Raw genomic sequence first — 17168 nt, 5'->3', positions numbered from 1 at the left:
ATCTCCAAAGAATGAAAGAACATTCAAGATGATTGATCTGTTGATGCCATCAAAATAGCACAATATTTTTGCTATACCAAAATAGCATCAATCTCCGGCTTTGGCTTTTGCCCACATATCTTTAACCTTTCACTTTGTATACGTATTCTCTGTTTATTCGGGAGTTATCCTATCCTTCTTCCTCTGCCTTACTGATGGCTGGGTATTTATCCCTGTTCCGTTGTTGTATTCTCAATGGATTGCTTGGTCCTAATTGTAAAGCAGAGTTAATTATCCCCTAGCCTGTACTTGGCACATCATATAAGCCTCGCTAGAGGTTTGGTCTGCCTCATAATCCTGATAAACGAATCCAGGGTGCGAAATGGAACCCCGAGTGTCGACGGACAGAATAAGGGCACGTAATCGATTGATATGGTTCGTGCTGCAAATACTGGACAACCATGTTTTGTACAACGTTGGGCAATGTTTACCCAAAATGGTTATTGTCATATTTCAGCGATGGTTTGATTGCTGTTTCACTGGCTCTTTTTTATATGTCTTACTCACTTGGTCAAGGCGTATTGTTTGTTCCTGGCTCTCTCTGTTGAATTTGCAGTCACAGCATGTTGCTGTCTTGGAAAAATGTAACATGTTTGAGTAACCTTGCAAAAATGTCCTGTTGGTAATCCTACATTAAGTAAAACAATGAATTCCGGTGGGATATCCGTCTCCTAGGGGCTGTGGTATTTTGAGAGCTTTTACTTGAAATGTTTCCTGTTGGTGTGATAAAGCTGCTTCTACTTGCTTTTGTAAAACAAGGTGACACCACAGGAATTATCCCAAGTACAGGACTGTAGAGGTAGATTAGCATTCCTATCAATTTTGAGTGTTAGGGATCATTTTGTTTTACTATTTAGTGTGTGTCTGTCTGTGCATGCATGAGTGTGTGTGTGTGTGCATGCATGTTTGTGTGTGTGTGTGTGTGTGTGTTCATGTGGAAGTGCCTGTGTCTGCGTGTGTGTTTTCTTCAAAATAAGTGTGATTCATCTACAAGATGTGACAACAGGAGAAGTGACTTTGATGTTGTTTGGCCATCAGTTCCTGCAGAGAGCTCCGAAGGGATTGTAAGAGTGCACTCCAACCTCATTGGCTTTTACCGAGTGGCCTATTTATATGACAAAATGACTTAATATCCAAAGGAAAAGGAAAACATCAGTAAGAGGAAATAGTAATCTGATTGAAAATGGCACATTCTCTCATGGGGCCTCATGTTCATTTTCACAATAAAACATTATAAGTAGTGACATTTTACATCTGACATTATACAGTAGATGATAGAAACAGAAGCAACACCCACACACCCACAAAACTATATACAACACAGCTCTGACATTACACTCGCATTCATGCTCCGTTCGATTTTTTGATAGGGCAATATTGAAAGAACATTTTTTTATTTCATTAAAAGTGAATGATCTCTGTATATTATCACCATGTAATAGTGTGTTTAGAGACCCAGCCTGTTTGCCATTTACGAAGGCTACTATCCTTTTTTTATAAACAGTTCAAGTCGGAAGTTTACATACACGTTAGCCAAATACATTTAAACTCAGTTTTTCACAATTCCTGACATTTAATCCTAGTAACAATTCCCTGTTTTAGGTCAGTTAGGATCAACACATTATTTTAAGAATTTGAAATGTCAGAATAATAATAGAGAGAATGATTTATTTCAGCTTTTATTTCTTTCATCACATTCCCAGTGGGAATGAAATTTGGCTTGTCACCTAAAACCCTCACTAACTTTTACAGATGCACAATTGAGAGCATCCTGTCAGGCTGTATCACCGCCTGGTATGGTAACATCACCGCCCACAACCGCAGGGCTCTCCAGAGGGTGGTGCGGTCTGCACAACGCACCTACAGCACCCGATGTCACAGGAAGACCAAAATATCAAGGACAACAACCACCCGAGCCACTGCCTGTTCACACCGCTATCATCCAGAAGGCGAGGTCAGTACAGCTGCATCAAAGATGGGACCAAGAGACTGAAAAACAGCTTCTATCTCAAGACCATCAGACTGTTAAAGGGGAATGGAATCACTAGGATTTAGAATGCCAGCTAACTGTAACTGTAACTGTAAATCACCATATTGGCATTGTTGCATCACTGGCAGGAGAGAACAGAGTAGCTCTGAGTCTGAGAATTAGTTTATTACAGAGAATGAAATAATGTTAGTTGGGGAGCCAATAAACCTACTGAAGCCCTTCATGTTTGAGCCGGTCGTTGCCCCAGATCAAAGAGTTCATTCTCGTAGCAATAACAACACAGACATGCTGCCTGAAACACCTCAGCTAGAGGGTCTGCGTAGCCAAACACAAACAGGTGTGAGTGAGGATGCTGCCAGATAATGGCTAGAGTAGGAGTGTGTGTGTTGTAGAGAGATGGTGGCGATACAGCACAAAATCCTGTTCCAGAGCGATCAGGACCTCAGACTGGGGTGAAGGTTCACTTTCCAAAAGAACAATGACTGTAAACACACAGCCAAGACAACACAGGAGTGGCTTCGGGACAAGTCTCTGAAAGTCCTTGATTGGCCCAGCCAGAGCCCGGACTTGAACTCGATCTAACATCTCTGGAGAGACCTGAAAATAGCTGTGCAGCGATGCTTCCCATCCAACCTGACAGAGCTTGAGAGGATCTGCAGAGAAGAATGGGAGAAACTCCCCAAATACAGGTGTGCCAAGCTTGTTGCGTCACACCCAAGAAGACTTGAGGCTGTAATCACTGCCAAAGGTGCTTCAACATCGTACTGAGTAAAGGGTCTGAATTCTTATGTAAATGTGATATTTCAGCTTTTTATTTTGAATAACTTTGCAAAAATCTGTTTTTGCTTTTTCATTATGGGGTATTGTGTGAAGATTGATCAGAGAAAAAAACGATTTAATCCCTTTTAGAATAAGGGTGTAACGTAACAACATGTGCAAAAAGTAAAGGGCTATGAATACTTTCCCGAATGCACTGTACATACATATACATACATAAATACACATCTTTTAAAAATATATTTTCCTTTATTATTTTCTACTAACACTACTACCCCTCCCCTAATTTGAATAAACTAATGAACAACAATTTAGTGCATGTTAGTTATTGTGTAAATCTTCCATAACACTGAAATATTAAACATAAGAGACTGCTGTAGAAGGACTTTGGCTTACTTCTGTTAAATAAGAATCCTCTGACAATTACAAGTATTGCATAGGAGTGCTTGGAAAAGAGCTTTGGGTTCTCAGAAAGTTAAACATTAGTTAAAATTCTGTTTTCCCTGTGTTTAATATAATATTGTACAACAGCCGATGAAACTAAAAGTGTGAAAAAAATGTTTCAGTGTTATTTCATTGGCTTCATTTCATTGGCTGGTTGAAAATACAATCTACACAGGACCTTCTAATTAGCAGGTTTGCATGGGTTGGAGTTTCGGCTTTCCATGGTGACATCACCATGCGGTAAATTGGTTAATATACCAATAACAAAGAGAGTTTCAAACCTCTCTGCAAATAACAGTTTATTGTAATTTTTCCCCTCTCCACTCAGACCACTCACAGACAGTCCTAGCAAAATCCGTGTTTGAGAAATAGATTTTTGCGATTTTTGCCAATTTTAATAGAAATCTATTGTAGTAAGGTACTTAATTGTTACGCAGAAATGATTTTATATGAATATAAATACGGCTGCATTGGGCCTTTAATTAGCATTTATGCTTGTTGCTTATTCAGTCAATCAGGAGACTAAGAGGGGTTCCAAAATATAATTAGAACAAGATATATTGTAAGGGGAGACCGGATAAACATCAAAGCTTTGGCCAATTAATGAGATTGTATTTTGCACTCTGTCTCCATCATACATGCTGACCAGGGATCTCTAGCTACTTGATTTGGACATAATTTCGTTTTGAGTTCCAGGCAGACACCACCTGATTGAATTTTCTATTGATTCTGCTGCAGCTTCGAAGGTCAGACTATTCATATTCCATGGACTTAGTGAAGTTGACCTTTAGGGGAACTCCTCAACAGGCAGCGGAGCATTGATTTAAAACATATTATTGCTTGTTTGATCTCCAGGTGTCCTTTTCGAAAGTGACATGAAATATTATGTCCTTTCGTCCATCGCGTATCGCGTATTACACGTCCCAACAGCATCCTGCTCGAATGTGCAGACCATGATCCTGAAGGTCGCCAAAGGTTGGAGCCCAAATTGTACGGTTCAATCTCGATTAATCGTCACAACATCTCGAGTCCCCCTGACTCAGTCTGAGGTGTAGGAATGGCAAAGGGCTTAAGTGTTGTCATTTGCCTCAGCCAATTTCAGAGTTATAGGTCCTTAGGATCTCACAATTTTTCTTGTACAGGGAAGAGTGTGCAAACATTAAAGCTTTGGCAAATGAATGAGATTGTACTTAGCACTCTGTCTCCATCATACATGCTGACCAGGGATCTCTAGCTACTTGATTTGGACATAATTTGGTTTTGAGTTCCAGGCAGACACCACCTGGTTGAATTTTCTATTGATTCTGCTGCAGCTTCAAAGGTCAGACTATTCATATTCTTGGACTTAGTGAAGTTGACCTTTAGGGGAACTCCTCAACAGGCAGCGGAGCATTGATTTAAAACATATTATTGCTTGTTTGATCTCCAGGTGTCCTTTTCGAAAGTGACATGAAATATTATGTCCTTTCGTCCATCGCGTATCGCGTATTACACGTCCCAACAGCATCCTGCTCGAATGTGCAGACCATGATCCTGAAGGTCGCCAAAGGTTGGAGCCCGAATTGTACGGTTCAATCTCGATCGTATCGTCACAACATCTCGAGTCCCCCTGACTCAGTCTGAGGTGTAGTAATGGCACAGGATTTAAGTGTTACTAATGCCCTCAGCCAATTTCATAGTTATTGATCCTTACCATCGTTTTTCTTGTACAGTGATAGATTACATACGAAATGCCAACCATTACTTTCCCATCAAACATCAAGCAGGACAAATGGCCCAGCTTACCCTGCGAGCTACCGAAAGTCTGTCACCATTGCAAGGTTAATGGCGAATCACTTTGAGGGATTTTGGAGTTAGGTCATGGAATTCATGCAACGTCACACCAGCTGTGATGGAGGATTACTGTCTAGGGTCGACAAACATTAAAGGCCGAGGTTCCAGCAAACACTCACACAGATTCAGCTCATGAGGGCTTGATCTGGGTCGGCATCACTGTCATTCCTTTTCAAAGATCAAACTGTCCCTTGGCTTCATTTAGCTGAAGGTGCTGGGTACGTTTTGTCATTGTGATCCATTTTAACCAGCACTAGACCTCTCCTAGACAGTACTCTGTATTCACACATTTGGAGTTGAGTCCTGACAATGCAAAAGCAATGGTCAATTTTAGCTGTAATGAGGTAATGTCAGAAATCCTTTAGCAATTTCCTGGCAGGAATACGTGTACGGATATAAAACCTGGGTTGCAGTGGCGTTGAGATATTGGGTTTGGATAAATAGATATGTCATAGATGTGGAGATGACCTCTCGTTGACCAATCAGAATGTGATCATTGGCTGAGTGTGTGGTTGTGCTAAGCTGTGTATTTAGCACCTTTGGCAAATCATACATTGACTGTACACAATCAACTGTGATCAACTGAGGGTTTACACAGATGTTTCTCCTACTCTATTGTGGATTGTTGGGTAGTTCCTTCACTGGCGTTATAATAACCATGAACAATGGAAACATAAGTCTAACTACAGCATCGCTGCAGTAAATTAGCATGTTCAATTATCAAAACAGCCATGTAATGTACTGGTTTGTATTTTCTACTTTTCTACTTGTATTGCAACAGAATAGCTTGATTAAGTTATTTTACAGCAAATGCACCCGCCCCCATTTTAGGTTGAGCCATCTGTTCCTCAGTGTACCCAGCCATCATTATTTCTGCTATAATTTTAGCCATGAGTGTTATGTATTCAATGTTTGGGACTGTGCAATTTATTCTTCCTTCTCTGTCTCTCTCTCATCCCTCGGAGGAGGCAGTCAGATGCGCGTTACCTGTGCTATGTTATGAGACATGGCGGTTTGAGGGAGACGATTCTGCTCCTGGAGCTGGTCCTCAAAGGAGAAAGCCAGACACGCTGAGCTTAAAATAGGGCTTTCTAAGCTTGAAGAGCATCCTCAATGCGAGTTTGGGCGAAAGCGTCTTGGCTCACTTGCCGTGTCGTGTTTTACATAATATGTTTAGCTTAGAGCTGCTGGTGGATGGTGGCGGGGTCTGAAATTCACAATGCATCCTCTCAACAGTCACCCCATAAGGAGGCAATCCTTGTGTCACTCAGCTCTCTGATGATCACCTAGCCCCCCCACCACACAGACACACACAAACACGTAAGCACGCACACGCACGTCACTTCTTATTAGAGGCTGCCCATTGTTCTGGGTCTCGGGGAAAAGCCACCCAACATTCAATTTTGAGAGTTCACACCAGACAGTAAATCGCCAATGTCAGGAGAAGAGCACTCAGGAGCAGCGTTAACGAGTGTGCCCCAGTCAGTCTCCCCCTGTGCACTGCAGTCAGTCCGCCCCACTGCTGCAATGCTATGACAACAACGCCGGTCCATTTGGATTGGCAGACAGCGCCTGTATAATTACACGTTGTTATATCACTTCTTTGTCTAAAGCCTCATCTCTTAAACAATGCCCTACAGCAGTGTTTCCCCAGCTCGGACCTGGGGACCCCAAATGGTGCACGTTTAGTTTTTTGCCCTAGCACTACACAGCTGATTCAAAGAATCAACTAATCATCAAGCTCAGATTATTTGAATCAGCTGTGTAGTGCTAGGGCAAAAAACAAAACGTGTACGCCTTGGGGTCCCCAGGACCGAGTTTGAGAAACACTGCCCTACAGTTTCCCTCCACAACACAAACAATGCAACTATAAGCTGGGTTCTCAACACTGGCTCATCAGCACACCCACATTTTTCATGCCCTAGGTAGTGTATACCCACCCTTTATATCAGTGCCCACAAGGTTACAAATGAGCGAGAACACATGGGGCTGAGCAGAATTTCCTTATTTCTCCAGGACATGAATACACTGTAATAAATGGACTGCGCACCTCACATGTTGTTTATCATGCTCTTACATACCAATGAACACGGTGTAACGTTGGTATGAATGATTCGGGAGACAGGCGCAGGAATGCGTCATTTTTTTTTTTTTATTACGCCCAAATTACGGCATGTTGTGTAAAGGCACAAGGACGAAGACCAAACAAACACTTTTACAAAACACAGGGTAGAAACCCAAAATAAAAGAGCGAGGTGTACCTCGAAGAAATAACACAAGCGCACAATGATTAACACACGGGACGAGACGCGTAATCATCTGGCACGAAAGCCAAAACACACAGCACAGCCAAAACACACAGCACAGCACCAACGGACATTGTAACAATAATCGACAGGACACTTGTCAACCAAGGGCACACTTATACAATTACTAATCATTGGGAAAAGGGGCCAGGTGTGCGTAATGAAAGTTCCGGAGGGATCCGTGACACACAGTGGCTGTGATTTCAGTATTCTGGCTAGAGCACATACCGTACATCCACACAGTTTTCGGCCCATATTTTCGAGTAATTTGAGGCAGTAGTAGAGGAATTTCTCATTTAAGGGAAATGTTATTTTATTTAATAAAAAGTAAGTTCCCTAGAGCAGGATACCCTTACATGGCTTCCCTCTTTACCTCATACGCCATAATGATCAAGGGAAATATATTGGTTTACTGGTGCTTTATTTTACTACTACTGTTCCACTTTTCCAATAAGTTTTCAATTTCAAATCTACCTGGCATCCTTGGCTGTGCAATTCTAACCCCTTAGACACATTTTGAACATGATTGTATTCAAAATGCAAAAACTCCTATTAAAAAGCTCAATTCTTTTTTTTATTGCCATTGTCTTTCATTAGGATCTATTCTGTACGCTACTTGCGATTCATGCAAAATACATAATCTCCTTTTTATATGATAGGAAGTGGTGCATAAGTGGAGCTGAAATGCTCTATTAGGCAGATGAGTTAGAGAGATAGACCAGGTCAAGCTGGAATTCACAGTGAAGGTTAAACAACACATGGGGTTGAGTGTGGGAATACAGAGAGTAATTGACCAAACACTTAACACCGATTTGACGATTTAAATAGCCAATGTATTAGCTTAACAATTGCTGGAGCTCAGACTTATGAGCTCAGAATTGCATGCATATCAGTTTCAGTTCAGTAAATCTCTGTTCTGGAATTGTGGAATTGTACATTCAGTGTCATTCATTTGCTGAGGAAATGTGAAATATTTAATGCGCTGGCTGCCATATGACTGACTATATAATGCTGGTAGAAATTCATAATGATTATAAGACCTTTGAATGTGCAACAGTACTTAAGTCTATGCAATCAGGATGACGTGATTAAAGTACTTCATAAATTACGATGGGTGGCCATATCTCCATTGCACATGAGTCACAACAATACGTGGGGTCCATTTCCTCTCATTTCAAGGTAGTAAATCAAATAAAGTATATTGCAAAAAATATTGAATGTCTTGTTTTGCAAGCTAGCTAGTTAGCATTGTGTGTGTAAACTCGAAACAGGAGGGCTAAAAATAAACAAACCGAACTAGCCTTCTATCTTACTAAGCTTACAAACATTTGACCAAATGTCAACAACTTGTGTACCAAACTAACCAACGCTCTGAAAGGTTAAGTTTGAAACATGAATCAGGTACATTTACCAAATCTACTTTGCCAGTTTACTCTCTTGTTAACGGTTATAATCTTAGACTTACTGTCTGAGCGAGCTGCCTGTCTGCACTAATATAATGAATAACACAATGCACTTACCTCACAATGGCTAAAACAACTCTTCTTCTAGAAATAATAGTATTTGACTTCTCCAGGAATACTTTAGTACATTACTGAGCTTGTTTTCTTTACATACACAAGAGGGCTGTTACAAGCTACTGTATATAAACACACAACACGAGAAATGTATTTTGCAGTGCTGAATATTAGTATAGCCTACTCCCTATGTATACCATTTAAAAAATAAGTTGTTAACTGATTTCCATTTATTAATGAGATAAACTGTAGTTTACTCAGCTTGTAATAGAGCAAACTGAGTAAACCACAGTTTAAAGGGATAGTTCACTCCAAAATCAAAGTCCTTCAAGACCTCAGAAATGGTGTAGTGTTGAGATCAGTCCACTCCACTCCTGTTATCAAATCAAATCAAATCAAATGTTATTTGTCACATGCGCCGAATAAAACCTTACAGTGAAATGCTTACTTAGAATACAGTATACAACAATGTAGTTTTCAGAAAATATTTTTTAAAAAGTAACAGATCAGAATAACAAATGATTCAAGAACAGCTGTAGATAACAATAGCGGGGCTATATACAGGGGTTCCGGTACAGAGTCAATGTGCGGGGCACATGGACATAGACTGCGGTAGCAGAGAGAACAGTCTATGACTAGGGTGGCTGGAGTCTTTGACAATTATTAGGGCCTTCCTCTGACACCACTTGATATAGAGGTTCTGGATGGCAGGAAGCTTGGCCCCAGTGATGTACTGGGCCGTACGCACTGCCCTCTGTAGTGCTTTGCGGTAGGAGGCTGAGCAGTTGCCATACCAGGCAGTGATGCAACTCGTCAGGATGCTCTCGATGGTGCCGCTGTAAAACCTTTTGAGGATCTGAGGACCCATGCCAAATCTTTTCAGTCTGCTGAGGGGGAATAGGTTTTGTCGTGTCCTCTTCACGACTGTCTTGGTGAGCTTGGACCATGTTAGTTTGTTTGTGATGTGGACGTCAAGGAACTTGAAGCTCTCAACCTGCTCCACTACAGCCCTGTCAATGAGAATGGGGGTGTGCTCGGTCCTCCATTTCCTGTAGTCCACAATCATCTCCTTTGTCTTGATCATGTTGAGGGAGAGTTGTTGTCCTTGCACCACACGGCCAGGTCTTTGACCTCCTCCATATAGACTGTCTCATTGTTGTCGGTGATCAGACCTACCACTGTTGTGTCATCAGCAAACTTAATGATGGTGTTGGAGTCGTGCCTGGCCGTGCAGTCATAGGTGAACAGGGAGTACAGGAGGGGACTGAGCACGCACCCCTGAGGGGCTCCCATGTTAAGGATCAGCGTGTTGGATGTGTTGTTACCTACCCTTACCGCCTGGGAGCAGCCCGTCAGGAAGTCTGGGATCCAGATGCAGAGGGAGGTGTTTAGTCCCAGGGTCCTTAGCTTAGTGATGAGCTTTGAGGGCACTATGGTGTTGAACGCTGAGCTGTAGTCAATGAATAGAATTCTCACATCCTTTTGTCCAGGTATGAAAGGGCAGTGTGGAGAGCAATAGAGATTGCATCATCTGTGGATCTGTTAGTGTGGTATGAAAATTGGAGTGGGTCTAAGGTTTCTGGGATAATGGTGTTGATGTGAGCCATGACCAGCCTTTCAAAGCATTTCATGGCTACAGACGTGAGTGCTACGGTTCGGTAGTCATTTAGGCAGGTTACCTTAGTGTTTTTGGGCACAAGGACTTTGGTGGTCTGCTTGAAACATGTTGGTATTACAGACTCAGACAGGGAGAGGTTGAAAATGTCAGTGAAGACACTTGCCAGTTGGTCAGCGCATGCTCGGCGTACACTTCTTGGTAATCCGTTTGGCCCTGCGGCCTTGTGAATGTTGACCTGTTTAATGGTCTTACATCAGCTGCGGAGAGCGTGATCACACAGTCATCCGGATCAGCTGATGCTCTCATGCATGTTTCAGTGTTACTTGCCTCGAAGCGAGCATAGAAGTTATTTAGCTCGTCTAGTAGGCATGTGTCACTGGGCAGCTCTCGGCTGTGCTTCCCTTTGTAGCCTGTAATAGTTTGCAGGCCCTGCCACATCCGACGAGCGTCAGAGCCGGTATAGTACGATTCGATCTTAGTCCTGTATTGATGCTTTGCCTGTTTGATGGTTCGTCGAAGGGCATAGCGGGATTTCTTATAAGCTTTCGGGTTAGAGTCCCACTCCTTGAAAACGGCAGATCTTCCCTTTAGCTCAGTGCGGATGTTGCCTATAATCCATGGGGTACTTCGTACAGTCACTGTGGGGACGACGTCCTCGATGCACTTATTGATAAAGCCAATGACTGATGTGATGTTTTCCTCAATGCCATTGGAAGAATCCTGAAACATATTCCAGTCTGTACTAGCAAAACAGTCCTGTAGTTTAGCATCTGCTTCATCTGGCCACTTTTTTATAGACCTTGTCACTGCTTCTTCCTGCTTTAATTTTTGCTTGTAAGCAGGAATCATGAGGATAGAATTATGGTCAGATTTTCCAAATGGAGGGCGAGGGAAAGCTTTGTACATGTCTCTTTGTGTGGAGTAAAGGTGGTCTAGAATTTTTTTCCCTCTGGTTGCACATTTAACATGCTGATAGAAATGATGTAAAACTGATTTTAGTTTCCCTGCATTAAAGTCCCCGGCCACTAGGAGCGCCGCCTTTGGATGAGCGTTTTCCTGTTTGCTTATGGCAGAATACAGCTCATTGAGTGCGGTTTTATTGCCAGCATCGGTCTGTGGTGGTATGTAGACAGCTACGAAAAATACAGATGAAAGCTTGCTAGGTAGATTGTGTGGTCTACAGCTTATCATGAGATACTCTACCTCAGGCAAGCAAAACCTCGAGACTTCCTTAGATATGGTGCACCAGCTGTTGTTTACATAAATGCATAGGTCCCCGCCCCGTGTCTTACCAGAGGCTGCTGTTCTATCCTGCAGATACAGTATATAACCCGCCAGCTGTATGTTCTTATTGTCGTCGTTCAGCCACGACTCAGTGAAACATAGGATATTTCAGTTTTTTATGTCCCGTTGGTAGGACAAATGTGCTTTCAGTTCATCCCATTTATTTTCCAGGGATTAAACGTTAGCAAGCAGGACGGAAGGCAAGGGCAGATTTGCCACTCGTCGCCTGATCCTCACAAGGCACCCTGATCTCTTTCCGCAAAATCTCTGTTTTCTTTTTCAGCAAATGATGGAGATCTGTATTATATCCCTCCCGTCTGACTCATTGAAGAAGAACTTTTCGTCCAGTTTGAGGTGAACAATTGCAGTTCTGATGTCCAGAAGCTCTTTTCGGTCATAAGAGATGGTAGTAGCAACATTATGTACAAAACAAGTTATGAACAATGCGAAAAACAAACAAAATAGCATGGTTGTTTAAGAGCCAATAAGACGGCAGCCTTCCCCTCCGGCGGTTATCTTACAGTATTTGGTGTAAATCCAGTTATGCTGAGATTCCAGAAGAATGGGAAAAATGGCCCCCATTTGGTTTTATCTTTCAAATGGTATCTATCATTCCCATTACTTTTGGATTGAGGCATATTGTATAACTGTATAGCTGCGCCAAAAGTTGGCATCAGACATGGACTCATCTTGGCATTTGACCTCTATTTAAGTCTGAAAATGTTTGATACACTTTGATTTTGGAGTGAACTATCCCTTTAAGTCACTGGTCTTCTGATATAACTAGGTGTGCAGCCTTAAATTAGCAATAACTTTTAGGCTTTTTCTGTGAGTAAGGGGAATATGCCATCCCCACTTTTAAATAACAAAATCAGTAGTTCACAGCTTTTTGAATCAGCTCCTTCACACCCAGTGCTCAATGCCTATTAATCAGAAAATAATTGTTCATTTGCACATTGTCCCACTTTGAAGCACCTTCAAATGCCATTCTAAATATTTCATCAAAACCACCAGTGTAAGAGAAGAGGGTTGAGCCGAAGATAAGAGTTTGTGGCTCATCTTTAATCTGAAAAGGTCATGAATGAACTGAGGCTCAAAGCAGCAGGAATGAGAGATCCTCCTGACTTTGACATCCATACAAAGAGAAGGGATAGCGGGGGTGACAGGGAGAGAAATGGGAGAGAGAAGGGCCCATGCTCTTTACATTGTCATAGCGGGGACTGGGGTGGGAGGAGGAGAAGGGGTGGTTGGGACCCGGTGCCTTCAGCATGCCGTCGTTGCAGAGAGATGAAGTGCACATAATTCGGAGAGACAAATGTAACACTCCTGCATCTAAGCAAGCGTGATTTTAAACCAGTTTCTGTCTCATCTCATCAGAGGCCTCATTTTATGCCCCTGAAGCCTCCAGTCTAAAAGCAGAGTTTATCCAAGCCTTGTAAGCTTGGATGGACAGTGACAGTGATGCTCCTGTGTTGTCATTGGCCGGGCCAATTTCCTGAAGTCTTGGATCAAGCTAACATTCATTAGCTTATCAAGCAGACTGACTATGATTACTGCACTTAGGTTAAGACTGTTTGGGTATACAGTATGTTCATTATTGTGACTACATATTGCCCGATATGCAGCATATCAAATTCAAACACTTTATTAATTTACATGTACAAACAATAAGGAGATATGTTTTATGCAACGATAATATGTACCCGGCTTGTCAGCAATAAGCAGGGGACCGCATGTTCTACGACCTGGGGTTTTGCTTGGGTTAATCAGGCTAGATGAATGTGTCTTAATTAATGTCTTGTGTTGCGTCTAATTATTGCAATTGACAATGTAAATGACTGAAGCTTTTTGCAATAATTAAAAAAATGTATGATAAAAATCCACATTCATTTATTAAATGCTTTGTATAGCTACAGTTTAAATGTGAGATTTCACAATATCTCCAATTCTTATATGCATCGTGTGAACAACTTTTCTTGGGGTGGCAGGTAGCTTACAGGTTAGAAGTTGTTGGTTTAAATCCCCATGTCTGATTGGAAATATTTTGCAGGATGTGAGCTGGGAACCTCATTAGCATCTCAGGGGCCAGTGCCACCAACATTGTACCCTTACACTTAACCCTAAACTGCACCAAAAGCCATATTCAGCAAGGAGTTGGAACATTGAGATACTGTAGATATAGCTGTCTTCATAAAATCGTGACTTGAGTCAGAGTCCTGGACTCGAACACAGGCCAAGAGGCTCATAACTCTGTTGATATTTGCATGGTATGATTTGGAGCTCCTTGGAGTGTTATGGTCTGAGGCCAAATGTATGGTCTTTGCAGTTAGCTGTTGAGCCATCAATAATCAAATCAACAGCATAATCTTTCCAAGCTTCTCCTTCCTCTGTGTAGCTTGCTTTTCATGAAGAGATCTAACTACCCCCCTTTCCTGTAAAATGTTTAGATCTGGAAAAGAGGATTTTAATAGGATATGTAGTGTGCCTTGCTTACGGGTGCTTGGAAAAAGCTAAAATTACTGTCCCCCCCAAAACAGATTCTAAGAAAAAGTAAATTCTATGTTTTGTTTTTCATCTTTGCCTCTTCTTGCCTTCCAGACAACAACAAAGTCTCTCGCCCCTACTAAACTAAACACTTTTATCTCAAGTCCACAGAGAAATAGAAAACCCCAAGTTACTACGCCCACATGTTCCCTTTTGGTTTAACAAGAACTTGCGATAACTGTAATATGAATTAATAGACAAAATGACAGCATTTTGAAGAAGGAGTGAGAGCCCCAAATGAGTGCTCATAACTCTCCCCATTCATTTATTATGACTCATATCGAGTCGACTGGTGATCTATTTTGGGCTCGCCTCAAATTGAAAATATGCAGATGAAATATCATTTAAGAATGGCCTTTGATGAAATTCTCTCTCATGGGCAGCACACTATTCTCCATTCATTTGTTCAAGTTGGTATGGCGAATGTTCCTGGTCAAGCATACTTCACATCTATTTAGGTGGAGGGCATGGAGTACAGCTCTCGGTGGAGGCTGGCCAAGACAGCGTGATAACGCCTCCCTGTAAACCCTAGCCATGTGACAAGCCAGCAAGAGACAATGTTTTGATCCAAGGAACCCTGCAAGGTCTGGGTATGAGATTTACACACTCTGTAGCCTATAATTCACAAGGCTGTTGTTTACATATACTATATAGCGACTTGTAACTTTTATATGTTGGTGATGTTAAGCTACAGGACTGTTTTGCTAATACAGACTGGAATATGTTCCGGGATTCTACCGATGGCATTGAGGAGTACACCACATCAGTCACTGGCTTCATCAATAAGCGAAGATGACGTTGTCCCCACAGTGACTGTATGTACATACCCCAACCTGAAGCCATGGATTGAAGGCAGCATCAACACTGAGCTAAAGGGTACAGCTGCCGCTTTCAAGGAGCGGGACTCAAGCTATGCCATCCAACGAACAATCAAATAGGCAAAGCGTCAATACAGGACTAAGACCGAATTGTACTATACCGGCACCGACGCTCATCGGATGTGGCAGGGCCTGCAAACTATTACAGGCTACAAAGGGAAGCACAGCCGAGAGCTGCCCAGTGACACAAGCCTACTAGACGAGCTAAATAACTTCTATGCTCGCTTCGAGGCAAGTAACACTGAAACATGCATGAGAGCATCAGCTGATCCGGACGACTGTGTGATCATGCTCTCCGCAGCCAATGTGAGTAAGACCTTCAAACAGGTCAACATTCACAAGGCCGCAGGGCCTGACGGATTACCAAGACATGTACTCCGAGCATGCGCTGACCAACTGGCAAGTGTTTTCACTGACATTTTCAACCTCTCCCTGTCTGAGTCTGTAATGCCAACATGTTTCAAGCAGACCGCCATAGTCCCTGTGCCCAAGAACACTTGATAGGCTGGTCATTGCCCAAATCAACACCATTATCCCAGAAACCCTAGACCCACTCCAATTTGCATACCGCCGCAACAGATCCACAGATGATGCAATTGCACTCCACACTGCCCTTTCCCACCTGGACAAAAGGAACACCTATGTGAGAATGCTATTCATTAACTACAGCTCAGCGTTCAACACCTTTGTGCCCTCAAAGCTCATTACTAAACTAAGGACCCTGGGACTAAACACCTCCCTCTACAACTGGATCCTAGACTTCCTGACGGGCCGCCCCCAGGTGGTGAGGGTAGGTAACAACACATCCACCACGCTGATCCTCAACATGGGGGCCCCTCAGGGGTGCGTGCTCATTCCCCTCCTGTACTCCCTGTTCACTCATAACTGCATGGCCAGGCACGACTCCAACACCATCATTAAGTTTGCTGATGACACAACAGTGGTAGGCCTGATCACCGACAACGACGAGACAGCCTATAGGGAGGTCAGAAACCTGGCCGTGTGGTGCCAGGACAACAACCTCTCCCTCAACGTGATCAAGACAAAGGAGATGATTGTGGACTACAGGAAAAGGAGGACCGAGCACTCCCCCATTCTCATTGACGGGGCTGTAGTGGAGCAGGTTGAGAGCTTGAAGTTCCTTGGTGTCCACATCTCCAACAAACTATCATGGTCCAAGCACACCAAGACGGTCGTGAAGAATGCATGACAAAACCTATTCCCCCTCAGGAGATTGAAAAGATTTGGCATGGGTCCTCAGATCCTCAAAAGGTTCTACAGCTGCAAAATCAAGAGCATCCTGAGTGTTTGCATCACTGCCTGGTATGGCAACTGCTCGGGCGTCCGACTGCAAGGCACTACAGAGGGTAGTGCGTACGGCCCAGTACATCACTGGGGCCAAGCTTCCTGCTATCCATTACCTCTATACCAGGCGGTGTCAGAGGAAGGCCCTAAAAATTGTCAAAGACTCCAGCCACCCTAGTCATAGACTGTTCTGTCTGCTACCGCACGGCAAGCGGTACCGGAGCGCCAAGTCTAGGTCCAAAAGGCTTCTAAACAGCTTCTACCCCCAAGCCATAATACTCCTGAACATCTAATCAAATGGTTACCCAGACTATTTCTATTGCCCCCCCCCCCCCTTTACACTGCTGCTGTTCTCTGTTTATTATCTATGCATAGTCACTTTAACTCTAGCTACATGTACATATTACCTCAATTACCTCGACTAACCGGTGCCCCCGCACATTGACTCTGTACCTGTTCCCCCTGTATATAGCCTCACTATTGTTATTTTACTGCTGCTTTTTAATTATTTGTTACTTTTATTTCTTATTTTTTACTTATCTATTTTTTACTTAATACTTATTTTTCTTAAAACTGCATTGGTGGTTTAGGGCTTGTAAGTAAGCATATCACCTGTTGTATTCGGCACATGTG

At 42.7% G+C, this 17168-nt stretch overlaps 1 protein-coding gene across 1 annotated transcript in view; it reads left to right on the top strand.

Moving 5' to 3' along the window:
- LOC106561937 (leucine zipper protein 2) overlaps positions 1-17168 on the top strand; it is a 178787-nt gene that overhangs the window by 46896 nt on the left and 114723 nt on the right. The window lies entirely within an intron of this gene.

This window comes from Salmo salar, chromosome ssa11 (genome assembly GCF_905237065.1).
Source record: "Salmo salar chromosome ssa11, Ssal_v3.1, whole genome shotgun sequence".
In the NCBI taxonomy this organism is placed as follows: domain Eukaryota; kingdom Metazoa; phylum Chordata; class Actinopteri; order Salmoniformes; family Salmonidae; genus Salmo; species Salmo salar.
The sequence above is the reverse complement of the archived record's forward strand: the minus strand, read 5'-3'. Positions and strand labels throughout refer to the sequence as shown.